The following is a 13,618-nucleotide window of genomic DNA, read 5'->3' as shown; positions in this document are numbered from 1 at the left end:
TGTGCCATGTTAAAATGAGTAAACTAGATCTCTATGTGCCAATGTGGATAAATCTGAAAACTAGAATGCTGAACAACAACAAAAAGTAATTTGCAGGAGGAGACATACAATATGAACACATCATTTATGTGTGGTTTTTGGACACAGAAAAATGTGTTCAAAAATATGTAAATGTGTTCAAAAATAGATATTCCAAAATATACATTTATATGTATTTATATGTGAATGTGTCCAAAGATATGTATACTCTTGGGGTATATGCATATATGGTAAAACAAGAGAGAGCTATGTGGGAATGATATACAATAAGTTCAGCAGTATGCCCACCACTGTTAGGGAGTAGGGAAGGGGTTGTAATCAGCGAGAGTGACTGAGAAGGATTCCATTATATTTGTTATATTTTATGTTGCAAGCTGCGGGGTGGACATATGGCATTTGCTGCAGCATCTTTGATATTTTTTATATGTCTGATGTATTGCATAAGAAAAAAGAGTGCATCTGAAAAGCTATACCTATTGCTGTGTGTGTGTATATGCATGCTGAGTTTTTTCAGCACCAGACTCTAACCATAGTCTAATCATTTTCAGGTTTTGCAAAAGGTTTTTGTACAAAAACAAGGTCCATTTCGAGTGCAGTATCTTGGTAAGATTGTTAGGGGCAGATGAGCAAAGGGATGCAGTACCCTCAATCTACAAGGCAAAAGATGGACCAGTCAAGCAGTTCCCTAATGTCTTTGATCAATGTAAACTGCTAATTGCAAGTTCTGACTCTCTTTTCCAAAAGGAATGATTTTCTCCCCCACTCAATTACAAGAATAATTGCTTCAAGTCTCAATGTTCCTTTAACTGGGCACATTCAATGTTAGCATCTTAGGCATTCATTTCATATGAAACTACCAAGTTGTTTCAGTTAACAGCCCCTGTATTGGGTCTTTCTGTTGCAATATTACAGACTTGGCATGCACCCTTCTCTATTTTTCACTGTGTATAATGAGGTCAAATTCGTTTTGGAAGGCCTTGAGGTGTTCCAGATTTACAGCTATTTGAAAACCCTATTGATAATAAATATTTGGCCAAAGTGTTTCCATGTTCATACGCTCCCCATCTTTCCTGGCCAGGGTCCCTTAGTTTCTTTTTCTTTTTTTTCTTTTTTTGTCTAGCCTGCATTTTCTCCCTGCCCAGAAATGTCATTAACATTAACAAGTGCTCTCTCTGGCACTGGCAGGGGGTCTGCAAACAGAACTGGTTTGGAATGTGCAATGGGATTCTTGAATCAAACAAAAGCTGTGATACAGACTGGAGTGTGTAAGGCAAACTCGATAAGCTCCAGTCAATACTGACAGGAAAAATCACAGCAAAACTGATTTTGATGAGAACATGTCATTGGGCTATGAGGGAGACTTGGAAGGGATGCTTCAGCAATAATAACAACAAAAGAGTTTTTCATTTAACTTTTGTGTTATGAAGGGTTGCTGTGTGTGTCATGTTTAGGGACACAAAGTTAAATAAGTCCTGATCCTTACTTTAGAGAGTTACTGGGCATAAGAACCCCAGAGTCCTGGGCCACCTCCAGAGATTTTAATTCTGTAGGTCTGGAGTGGAGACTGTTTCCCTTGTGAACAAGATCACAGGCGATGCTGATCCTGCTGGTTCCTGGAAGCACATTTTGAACAGCAGGGCCCCAGAGCAGGTTCAATGAAATGGAGGAAAGGAGTCAAATAAATATCCTTTCATGCAGTGCTATGGGGAGACGCAATGGCAGAGTTATTAGCAATACTACACTTACCTAGGAAAAGGAGCAAACAGCTCTGCCGTGCCCGGGGAACCAGCAGAATGGAGGTGATGTTTAACCAGCACCTTGAAGAGTGAAGAGATTTCCAGGATGAAAAGAGAGTTCGTGTTACAGACAGAGGAAGTGACATGAAGGATTTACAGGACACAACTGGAAAATGAAAGTGGTTTTGTATGAACAGAGCTGGAGGTAGAATTGGAATCATCCCAGATGCTCTTTAAGAATCGGCTGTGGGTCATACCTGTAATCCTGGCACTTTGTAAGGCCGAGGCTGGTGGATCACCTGAGGTCAGCAGTTGAAGACCAGACTGACAAACATGGCGAAACCTCATCTCTACTAAAACTACAAAAATTAGCCAAGCATGGTGGCCGGCACCTGTAGTGCCAGCTACTCAGGAGGCTGAGGCAGGAGAGTCACTGGAACCCAGGAGGCAGAGGTTGCAGTGAGCTGAGATCATGGCACTGCGCTCTAGCTTGGGTGACAGAGTGAGACTCTGTCTCAAAAAAAAAAAAAAAAAAAAAAAAAGAAGACAGGCCGCAGCTGGTTTTTTAAGGAATTTGCAGAGTCTTTCTGAGGTGCTTGGTCCATTATTCTGTGGTGGAGAGCAGCGGAAGAATTTTTACAGATTATTGGTGGGAGAGTAGATGAAGAGAAACTATTAAGCAGGGGACCAAAAGTCTAGGTGAAAAAAGAGGAGGGCTTGCCTGAATTAGTTTTTGGAGTAGAGAAGGACATCACACAAAACATTCCATCCTAAAGGCAAGACCCTCAAGGTTGGAAACGAAGTATCTTCTGGATGCAGATTGGGAAAAGTGATTAAGAGCAAATGGTCAAGATGAATGGGTAGAGATGAAACGTGGGTCACCAGGAGGGTGAGGACTCACTCATCTTCAAGAATCTATGGCTAGAAAATCAAGGCTCCTTACTAAAATTTAGAAAAGTACCATAATGGAAAGAACTAAGCAAGTTTTGCCTTCTGCTACCTCTACATTCATTATGTTGCCTGTACAAGTAGAACACACAGCAGGAACTGTGTTTTAGTACCAATTACAATTATTTTTTGGTTGTAAATGTAGGTTCAGTGAAATGGAGGAAAAGAGTCAAATAAATATCCTTTCATGCAGTGCTATGGGGAGATGCAATGGCAGAATTGTTAGCAATACCACAGTTACCGAGAAAAAGGAGCAAACAGCTCTGCCTTGCCCAGGGAACCAGCAGAATGGAGGTGATACTTAACCAGCACCTTGAAGAGTGAAGACATAAATGATAATGAGAAGATAAATGTAAATGACATTAAAGATGTGATCTGTTCCAGGATGCCATTTTTATCTTCTTTGTCAGAAGGAGGGAGAGAGAATGGCATCAAAATACCAAGGTTCTGGTTTTTTTTTCCCCTTAAAAAAAAAAAAAAAGAAAAAAGAAATGACCCAAAGCACAAATTGGATGTTGGCACTTTTTTTTTTTTTATTTTTACCAAAACCAATTACAACCTTACGGAGGTAATGAGCCTTGGGATACAGTCTTAAGAGGATGTGCTATGAGAGGAGCCAAATCAGGTAACCACAAACAAATACCAAGTTCTTTACTGGTATTTTGAATATTTATTAAATAGTTCCCAATCCATTGCCATTTGTTTCCTTCACACTTTATGCTCCCTCCTCCTTCCTTCTCTTGCAAAATCCTCACAGCTTGTTCTGTCTTTCTGTTCCTCTTTTTTTGTTGTTGAGATTATGCCTTGCAAAACCTCTAATTAACCTGCCTAGCAAAACCTGAACCTTCTTCAGAGTACGGGGAAAGTAGAAAAAATAAAAGTGACAAACAAGAAAGCGAAGGAGTCTCTTTAGCAAGAAGGAGGAGGGGTCATTTCAGGGAAATTATTTAATAATTCTTGTCCCATCACATAAATAATTCATTTTTTTCTTCTATATCACTGTATTACTAGGCTTCGTCCCAAAGCATAACTCTTCCACTTTTAGATACTTTCAAAAATAAGAAATTAGAGAACACACTTCATTCTTTTGTTATCCTATCCAGTTATTTCAAGACAAAACATTTGAAAAATAATAAATTCAGAGTGCAATAAAGGAAGGCTATTTGTTTTACTTTTGCAGGCACAGACATTTTGTGAAATCACCAATTCAGAAAAGAAATGACATCATCATGGCCAAAAAAGTAGAAATGACATAATGTCAAAATAACATAAAAAAAAACCTTAATTAAAAATTTAGCTTTAGGTTTAAATCCCCGTATTCTCCCCTTACCTTTTTTTTTTTTTTTTTTTTTTTTTAAATCATGGGCTAATATGTCAAAACAGGCTGGATCTGTCAAAGGCAGGATATTTGGGAATCAAGGATCCAATTCAAATGTTTCATTTTGTTCATGATGGAAAATTCCAAACTGGCTTTTATAGCCTTTTAATAATGTATGGAATCCTGACGAAAAAGTTGCTTCCTAGAATATGTTGCTCTGTTCAACCTATATTTTTAAGTGTCTTTTTCCTCTAGTGTGGGTTTAAAAACAATGAGGAGAGGCATGTACTACTTAGGTATTTTTTTGAGGCCAATTCCCTTCTTTTCTGATGTCCTGTGAATGGATACTCATCAAAATAAGAGGGACGTTTTTGGTTTTTCTTTTTGGTGATAAATTGAAAACACAAGAGTCAAAAATGAACCCTGTTCCTCAATCCCAGTGCCAATGTTGGAGTGGGTTTTTCTTTTCTTTTTTTTTTTTCCATTTTGAGATGAGTTTTTCTCTTGTTGCCCAGGCTGGAGTGCAGTGGCACGATCTTGGCTCACTGCAACCTTCACTTCCTGGGTTCAAGCGATTCTCCAGCCTTAGCCTCCCACATAGCTGGGATTACAGGTGCCCACCACCATGCCTGGGTAATTTTTGTATTTTTAGTACAGATGGGGTTTTGCCATGTTGGCCAGGCTGGTCTCGACCTCCTGACCTCAGGTGATCCAGCCGCCTTGGCCTCCCAAAGTGCCGGGATTACAGACTGAGCCACCGCGCCCGACCTGGAGTAAGTTTTTCAAGTACTTAAAATAATTACTTCAATAATATGTGTTCATTGTAGATAACATGAAACATGCAGAAAAACACAAGAAAAATTGTTTCTAATTTTACCACTGTTTATGATTAGTGTGTACCATTTTCATATTTCCTTTCTAGCCCCACACACCAAGGTATCTTCATATTTTTTAACACATGGCTAATTATTTGCTACTATGTTCCAGGAATTGTATGGGGTGTTAGAAATACAATTTGTATTAATTGTAGATAATATTTTGTGATCCATTATTTTTTAATTTAATAAGATATTATGCACTGATATTTATTCTTCTTCATGGTGTGTGACAACATAGTGTTCCCTAATTCATTTAATTAATAGGTTCATTTTACCTTCTCATTTTGCTTCTCATTTGCTATTTTATCACCTTTCACAAATGGGTTTATTTGTTGTATTTTTTCCTGCTTTATTTGTAAGCAGAATTAGATAACAGGTGCACACTGAGAATTTTCAGGTACAATTCTCCCTTTGTTGCGTGTAGGCTTATTTCTTCCTGACAAGTCTTTTGCCTTCTAAGTAACTTAGTGTTAAAACATTACATGAAAAAGCCAACCCATTTGGTTCTTGCCCAGTAATGTCTAAATCATGTAAGAAATGCATTGAAGAAACAATCAGGGAAAAAAGAGGGAGTAATGTTGGCTAGCACAACATCTTTGAATAAATCTGGAAAGAAAAGAATAAATCTGGGTTGAAATAGAAGCCAAAAGACGATGTTTTTATGTAAAATAATTCCCCTGTACTTTTCCCGGCTCTTTTTCTATCTAATATGCATTTTTCTTTATATTATAAAACAGCTTTGCTCACCTTATCTCTGGTAGTTCTTTATTACTTCAATCTCTTCTCATTATTTTTTAATGTTCGGGAAATGTAAACTACTTTCCTACCACTTTTCATTTTTGTGGATAGGGTGGCTGATGGACTTGGAGTTTCAAGCTATGATGAAACAAGGAAATAGATCACTTCTTACAGTATAATAATGGAACTCTGTTGATGGGTCTGATAAAGAAGAAAAAAAATCAAACCTTATCCATCATCTCCATGACTTCTAGTGTCTTTCTTATCTGCATCTTTGTGTTAAGCAAAAAATATATAATGCAAAAAGTGTGTTTCACAAAGGACTTTTTTTTAATGGTTAGGATTTTCTAAGGTTGTAACTTTTGCATGTATAGTACTTGCCACACAAAGCATCAAGATAAGAAAACCAGCCCTAATGGGTCCTTAGCTACGTGACAATATCTAAAAGTTATTATACTGTTTTAAACATACAGAAGACCTTCTAGTTACAGTCTGTATTAGCTGTTCTTTAAAGAAAAAACTTCTATGTCTTGCTATTATTATGAGTTTGTATTTAAAGATTGCATTCTAACCAGCAAGAACACTTCCAGTGAAAATTTCCCATAAAGCAGTGAGGTTTTAGCTTGGAGATGTACGAAGTGCAGATGCTTTGTGAGTTTTCATCTTGATCTTGCAAGGAAAAGCATGAAGCTATATGAGTCTTTCTGTAGGGAAAAAAATACTTTTTTCTCTCCTTTTTTTTTTTTTTTTCTTTCCTTTCTGATGAGCATAGATAGAGCTCCTTCTGGATCATTATTGGCTCTGATGATGGTTTTGTACAAGGAATAACCTCTCTTGGGGTAGTGATTGTCTTTAATGATCTCTATAATCCAGAATTTTTGTTCATCTGAGAAACTAATGAGGATTAAGAGAAGAAAGGGGGCCAGGCGTGGGGGCTCACTCATGTAATTCCAGCATTTTGGGAGGCCGAGACAAGAGGATCAGTTGAGGTCAGGAGTTCAAGACCAGCCTGGCCAACATGGCAAAACCTCATCTCTACTAAAAATGCAAAAATTAGCCAGGCGTGGTGGTACAGGCCTTAGTCCCAGCTACTCGGGAGGCTGAGGCAGGAGGATCACTTGAACCCAGGAGGCTGAGGTTACAATGAGCTGAGATTGTCCGGGTGACAGAGCACAGGTTCTGTCTCGAAAAGAAAAAAAAGACAGGGATCCAACACATATTTATCAATTAATGTGTCAATTACCCATGGCATCATTACCTTTAGATTTGCTCAGAACAAGTCCTGTTTATCCCTTGATCCTAGTGTAATTATTAACATCCACCTTTCTGCTGACAGGTGTCCTAGTTTCAACGCTGTATTATACAGTCATTCCATAGCAGCCCTCTTAAACAAGAGTAATCAAATATAGAAGGTCAAGCATCCTGAGCAGACAAATTGGCAGTTGAATTCTGATTTCTCTATTTGCTTCTTCTGAGAAGCTAAAACTACTATATTTCAGTTAACTTATTTGAAAAATAGGTATGATAGTAATGTTTTTCCCATATGGGTGTTGAGAAAATTAATATGTGAAATTTTGATCAAAGTACTGATAAATAGTAAATATTCATTTTACATTAGCAAATAATTCCTATTTTTTTTTCATTAAAGTCTCTCAGTGCCATATGTTACAGCCTCCAGGTAATTTAATTTATAGAAACAGAAGTACTTCCTGGTCAGCAGCAGTGGACACAGGAAGTGGTTTATCATAAGATGGACACAAAGTGGTTGGATGGTAAAACAGAGTGGATTCATCTATGATAGATAAGTGTCTATAAAGGGACTGTGGATCTAGAGACATTTCTGTAAGTTTTCTTGTGGGTTAGTGTTCAAACTGGTAAAATTGCCAGGGCAAGGTAGGAAAGTCAGATTCAAGCCAATGCTTCACATTTATTGGTTTATGATTTGTTTTTCCTTTTTTTTTTTTTTTTTTTTTTTTTTTTGGAGACAGAGTCTCACTCTGTCACCCAAGCTGGAGTAGAGTAGTACGATCTTGGCTTACTGCAACCTCTGCTTCCCGGGTTCAAGTGATTCTCCTGCCTCAGTCTCCCGAATAGCTGGGATTACAGGCACACACTATCTTTTTGCTCCTTGAAAGATGGGCTTGGCCACGTGACTTACTTTGACTAATGAAATATGCAGGGAGGTGATATGACTGTCTTCTGGGTGGATGCTAGACGTGACATTTCGTGATTTACCACATTTTCTAGCCCTTGCCTTTAGAGATTTTTGGATACATGAGATAAACCGTCTTGTCAGCTCATGTCCCTGAGTGAGGACAAAAAGCAAAAGTTCCAGCCAACCTGTATTAGGCACATGGCACAAATAAGAAATAAACTTTTATTGTTATAAGCCACTAACTTCAGGGGCTATTTATTATAGCAGCATTGTGTAGCCCATACTGGCTGATGCATCTTGCCTCCTGCTTGCCTGTCATATCTTCTGCCACTTTGCACTCTCATCTCTTCCTTCCCCCACTTGCCATTATCACCAACATTTGCTGACCACCTATATGTGCAAAGTGCTTGGTGTCAATATGTTCCTTATAAGAACCTTATGAAGTAAATACTTTTTATATCTTACCACTGCCAGATGAAGAAATGAGCTCAGAGGGTCACTGTTCACAAATCTCACAGTCGTAGGCAGAGAAAGAGTCAAACGTGGGTCTTTCAAACTCCAGATTCTGTTACTAACTACTATGCTAGCTGTCTTGTATTAGGAAGGAGTTCACTTACTGTCTTTTGAGTTTTTTCTTTAATGTAAATGCCCTGAGTTTTTCAACATATATAGAAGGGTTTTATAAATCCTTTTTGTTCATAAAAGGAGATTAATATTAATTTCTGTACAGAGTAGGATGAAATAGAGAAAGGGAGAACAGGAAAAATATAATCGGAATCTTATCAACTCTGATGTCTTAGAACTAGGATTTTTATCCTTCTCAAAATAAATTCTAGGACATACATTCATCCCATTTGCAAAGCCATGTGACTCTAGAGAACCATGTTGACTGATTGGAAATGAGTAGAATTCTAAACAGCATTAGCTTGATGTGGAATTTCCAACTACTTAATTCTGGTTGGTTTTGAAGACACATGAGCTGACTGCTTCACGGGAAGCAGGAATGAAGGGGAATCTGTTGAGAACGTATATGTCTCCCCACACTAAAAACAATTCAAAGCCATAAATTAATTACATCATCTCAGCACCTGGGGGACTGCTCACTAATTCTAGGACCTATAAAATAAGGGATCAAAGGGAACATTTCCTATGTTGATGCTGTGAGGATCTATGTATATCTTTCAGTTCTTTCTTTTTGGATGGTGGTGATGATGATGATAATGATGCTTTTTGCATAAGGCTCTTGGACGACCTTGTTTTCACAAGGTGCTAAGAAATGGGTTTAGGGTTTGGCCCGAAAACCTTATTTCACCTAGAATTTTGCGGGCAGAGCAAAGAGTTAGCTAGCAGCCTGGGGTGGGGCAGTGAAGGAGAGAGTGTTCCCTTTGGTCACTTGAAAAAATCAGTGCCTTTTTCCTTGTCAGCACTACTGAAATTTAGCACTGCTAGGAAACAGAAATCTGATATTCCAAGATGCTCCCATTGGATTTTCAGACATCTCCTTTGCATTTTGATTGTTTCAGCAAGTCGTACCTCACTTCTGATACCTATAAATATCTCAGGTTTAAGTTGACGCACGTCTGGCTAGCTTTACAACAGGATTTAAGAGCTTCGCAATATTATTTGCCATGAATAATTGCTAGTGGAACATATTGGATCACCTTGTATAACTTTTGCAGGTTGGTTTTAATTTCAGGTTTGACTGTTATATTGTAGCTTTGCAGAGCAATAACAAAAGAAATCATAATTTAGATGAGCAGAAACAAAACAAATGATGGGAATATTACCATAACTGTAATTTTACAGCACAGTTTAATTATTTGGTTCAGTAATGTTCAATAATTATTTCAACACCAAAATTCCTCCCCACCCCAGCCCCTCAACAAACTAAACAACTGTTTCACTACTAGCAACTAATTTATAAGGCAATTTCAGATTCTTATGACTTCTTGTCTCTCTGAGATTTACAGTCACTAATAAAACGCCCTAACTTCGAGAGGCATGAATTAAAACTCATTTATAAAGAGAATAAAAATTCAGACTTTTTCCAGTTCTATCCAGAAGTGTCCATATTCTTGTGGACTTGGATGTAAGTGGATGAAGCCCAGTATCAGGTGAATAACAGGTGCTCATTAAATATTGGAAAGCAAATGAACTCACAGATGCATATAAAGTAGGCAGAGTCTTAGGAATGGACCAGTTGACTTATCTTTCTTATATTCTTTAGGATGGAATTTGATGAAGGTATTTTTCTTTTCTTTCTATTCTTTTGTTTTCTTTGAATAAACCAACTGAAGTTTAATTCCATGTGTCTGAAAATCTCTCACCCCCTTTTATTTATTTTTTTGAGATGGAGTCTTGCTCTGTCCCCCAGGCTGGAGGCTGGAGTGCATTGGCATGATCTTGGCTCACTGTAGCCTTCCCCTGGTGGGTTCAACTGATTCTCCTGCATCAACTTCCTGAATATCTGGGATTACAGGCATGTGCCATCACGCCTGGCTAATTTTCGTATTTTTTAGTGGACATGGGGTTTCACTATGCTGGCCAGGCTGGTCTCAAACTCCTGAGGTCAAATGATCTGCTCACCTCGGCCTCCCAAAGTGCTGGGATCACAGGCGTGAGCCACCACGCCTAGCCTGAAAAATCACTCTTGACTCTTTCCTCACCCTTATCCCTCATGCCCAAAGATCAAGTCCAATGAATTGTCCCCTCTTCATTATTAACTGAAACTTTTTGCTTCTCTCCATTCTCCCTCTATTCTTCTGGCCAAAGCCACTCTTCCCTCTTGCCTGGAGTGCTGTCAACACTTCTAAACTGGCCTTTCTTCCTTCACTCTTGTCTCCATTAATCCATTCTCCATATACCAGTAAGAGTGATTTTCTGTTACATGATCACCATCATTCTTGCTGAAATTTCTACTATACCTCCCACTGATTTTAGGATCAAGTCTGGAAATTCTGTCAGTGGCCCTCAAGGTGCAGTTGCTACTTAGCCTGTCGTGTCCTAAATCCACATCTGATGGCACTTTTTCACTATCCGTGGTCTTTCAGAGAGGAAGAGGGAGAGAGAGACACAGTGAGAGAGAGAGAGTGTGTGTGTGTGTGTCTTTGTCCCTGGGTGTAGAGCATGGGGATGTCTGAAACACTTGGTCTAACCAATCCCATTGTTCATTATGATTGTGTGTATGCATCATTTCTGGAAAGCCTCTCAGTCATATACCCTTGATTGTCTTTTCATAGCATCATTGTAATGGTACCTGTTATGTGTTAATATGATACCCTCCCTCTTTCACCAAATGGAAAACTGTGAGAGCGGTACTATGTATATCTTAGTCACCAACTTATGCTCAGCACCTAGCATGGAGACCAGCACATAGTAGAGACTTAATAACTACCATGTAAATGAATACAACACATCTGTCCAGTTGGACAACTTGGGGTAGTTTTGCTTCTCTGCAGTCTATCTCCCTCTCTTCCTTTCTCCCTCCTCTCTGTTTCTCTCTTTCTCATAGTAATAATAGCTTTACTGGCCGGGCACGGTGGCTCAAGCCTGTAATCTCAGCACTTTGGGAGGCCGAGATGGGCGGATCACGAGGTCAGGAGATCGAGATCATCCTGGCTAACACGGTGAAACCCCGTCTCTACTAAAAAAAATACAAAAAACGAGCCGGACGAGGTGGCCAGCGCCTGTAGTCCCAGCTACTCGGGAGGCTGAGGCAGGAGAATGGCGTGAACCCGGGAGGCGGAGTTTGCAGTGGGCCGAGATCCGGCCACTGCACTTCAGCCTGGGCAACAGAGCGAGACTCCACCTCAAAAAATAATAATAATAATAATAGCTTTACTATGACCATAGCTCTTTTTTTTTTTTTTTTTTTTTTGACCTATCACCTTGTAACACTTTATGAACTGTTTCTGAAAACTCAACTTAGGAGACAGCTGAATTAGCCCCTTTCTTTAGGTTTCAGGCTTCCCTGAATTCCCTCGAATTCTCTTATTTGAAAGTCTGGTTCCTGTTTACATTGGAAACATTCTTTAAAAAGAGAAAAAAACATTTGGAAGGGCAACAAAACACCCAGTTAATGTGCCACTGCTTTGAATATTCCTGCAATGGTAACAGTTAAAGTAGAATCATTGCACCCTGTGCTAGCAAAATTACAATCCAGGGTGAGCTAGATTTACAGTTGTGTCTCAATACCTGCCTTTTTTGTCCTTTAGGAGTTAAAAGTGCAAATAATAATAATAATAACTGAGAATAGAGTTGAATTGATTCCTTCAAACAAAATGGTTAAATTCTGTTTGGGTCTTTAAAAGAGTTAAGAGAATATGACAATTCAAAAACTCTATGTTCCATAAAAATAGTGCTATTAGGAAGAAAGCTATACTTCTCAGTAACCTCCCTGACACTTGCTCTGTTTGACTTCCCCGGCCGCAGCTGGTCTTGAGTATAATGCCATTGATTCTGAGAAATTTTATAAAGATAATTAGATCTACTGGAGTGTATTCTATATTCTCAGCATTTCTGAGGCTATGCAAAGCCACCCAAAGTTTTGAAATATATACGTGGTATTTCTTAGTTGAGAAACTTTTAGTTTCTATGCATTGGGAAAAAAAATAATCTATAGCAAACGTTCCTCCTGAAGTGTGAAGAAGGAATAAACTAGGAGTAGAGATTTTTGCCTCCTTTTTCATTGATGTAAGTAAACGTATGAAATGGATGTTTAATTTATGCGTGAGTTATCTTGGTCCCAAAGCATACCTCTTGTAACACCTTGAGCTTCCTTATGTTGGAGGGGGAAAAAGAGTGTAAAATCATTAGAGACACGATTATGCTTTAATTTAGGTCTTTTAGTTATGTAAGCAGAATGCAATTAAACCAGAAGTGCTCACTATGACTACATATTTCAAATAGGCTTTCAATTTTTCAGTTTTATGTGTATCTTCTGCAATTGCATGAAGCTTCCTCAAGGCTATGACCGTGAATTATAGCTGTGTTCTTGTAATTATTTTCAGGTTGAAAAAAAAAGAAAAACTTTCCTGCATAAACTATTGAGTTAAACACATTACACATCTACTTTTTATTGGGATTCTGTGAGATTTCAAACCAGCCGTGAGATTCTCTCCATTCATAGGTTTAGGTGGAAAATGTGAGAATTTATGGCATCATCATTGTCACTGTCACTATCATGCTCTCATTGTCGTCCTCACCATGAAAATCAGATGCATGAGTGTTTTCTTGGTTAATTATTGCAGCGACTCTGTGAGCTTTGTTGTTGCCATTTTCCAGATGAGGAAACCGAGGCTTTGAAACATTAAGGAACTTGCATAAAGTCAGACAGCTAGGAAGCATAGTATCTGAAATAGGAAACCATTGCTCACTTCGGGGGCACATCCACTAAACTTGGAATGATACAGAGAAGATTAGCACGACCCCTGTGCAACAATGACATGGGAATTTGTGAAGCATTTCATATTTTTACTAAAAGTAGAAATACCAATTGATCCAGTACCTACCAAGAGGAAAAGAAGTCATTATATGAAAAAGACACTTGCACACGAGTGTTGACAGCAGCACAATTCACAATTTCAAACATATGGGACCAGCCCAAATGCCCATCAATGAACAAGTGGATAAAGAAAATCTGGTGTGTGTATACACACACACTACACACACACACACACCCTACTTAGCCATAAAAAGGGATTAAATAGGTCAGGCACAGTGGCTCACACCTGTAATCCCAGTGCTTTGGGAGGCTGAGGCAGGTGAATCGCCTGAGGTCAGGATTTTTGAGACCAGCCTGGCCAAC

The 13,618-nt window shown here is 38.7% G+C and overlaps 1 non-coding gene across 1 annotated transcript; it reads left to right on the top strand.

Moving 5' to 3' along the window:
- The first annotated feature begins 13,179 nt into the window (after positions 1 to 13,179).
- On the top strand, positions 13,180 to 13,286 carry LOC115895399. The gene has a single exon (XR_004055594.1). It is a non-coding gene; the product is annotated as a U6 spliceosomal RNA (small nuclear RNA).
- Positions 13,287 to 13,618: the final 332 nt, after the last annotated feature.

This window comes from Rhinopithecus roxellana, chromosome 20 (genome assembly GCF_007565055.1).
Source record: "Rhinopithecus roxellana isolate Shanxi Qingling chromosome 20, ASM756505v1, whole genome shotgun sequence".
In the NCBI taxonomy this organism is placed as follows: domain Eukaryota; kingdom Metazoa; phylum Chordata; class Mammalia; order Primates; family Cercopithecidae; genus Rhinopithecus; species Rhinopithecus roxellana.
The sequence above is the reverse complement of the archived record's forward strand: the minus strand, read 5'-3'. Positions and strand labels throughout refer to the sequence as shown.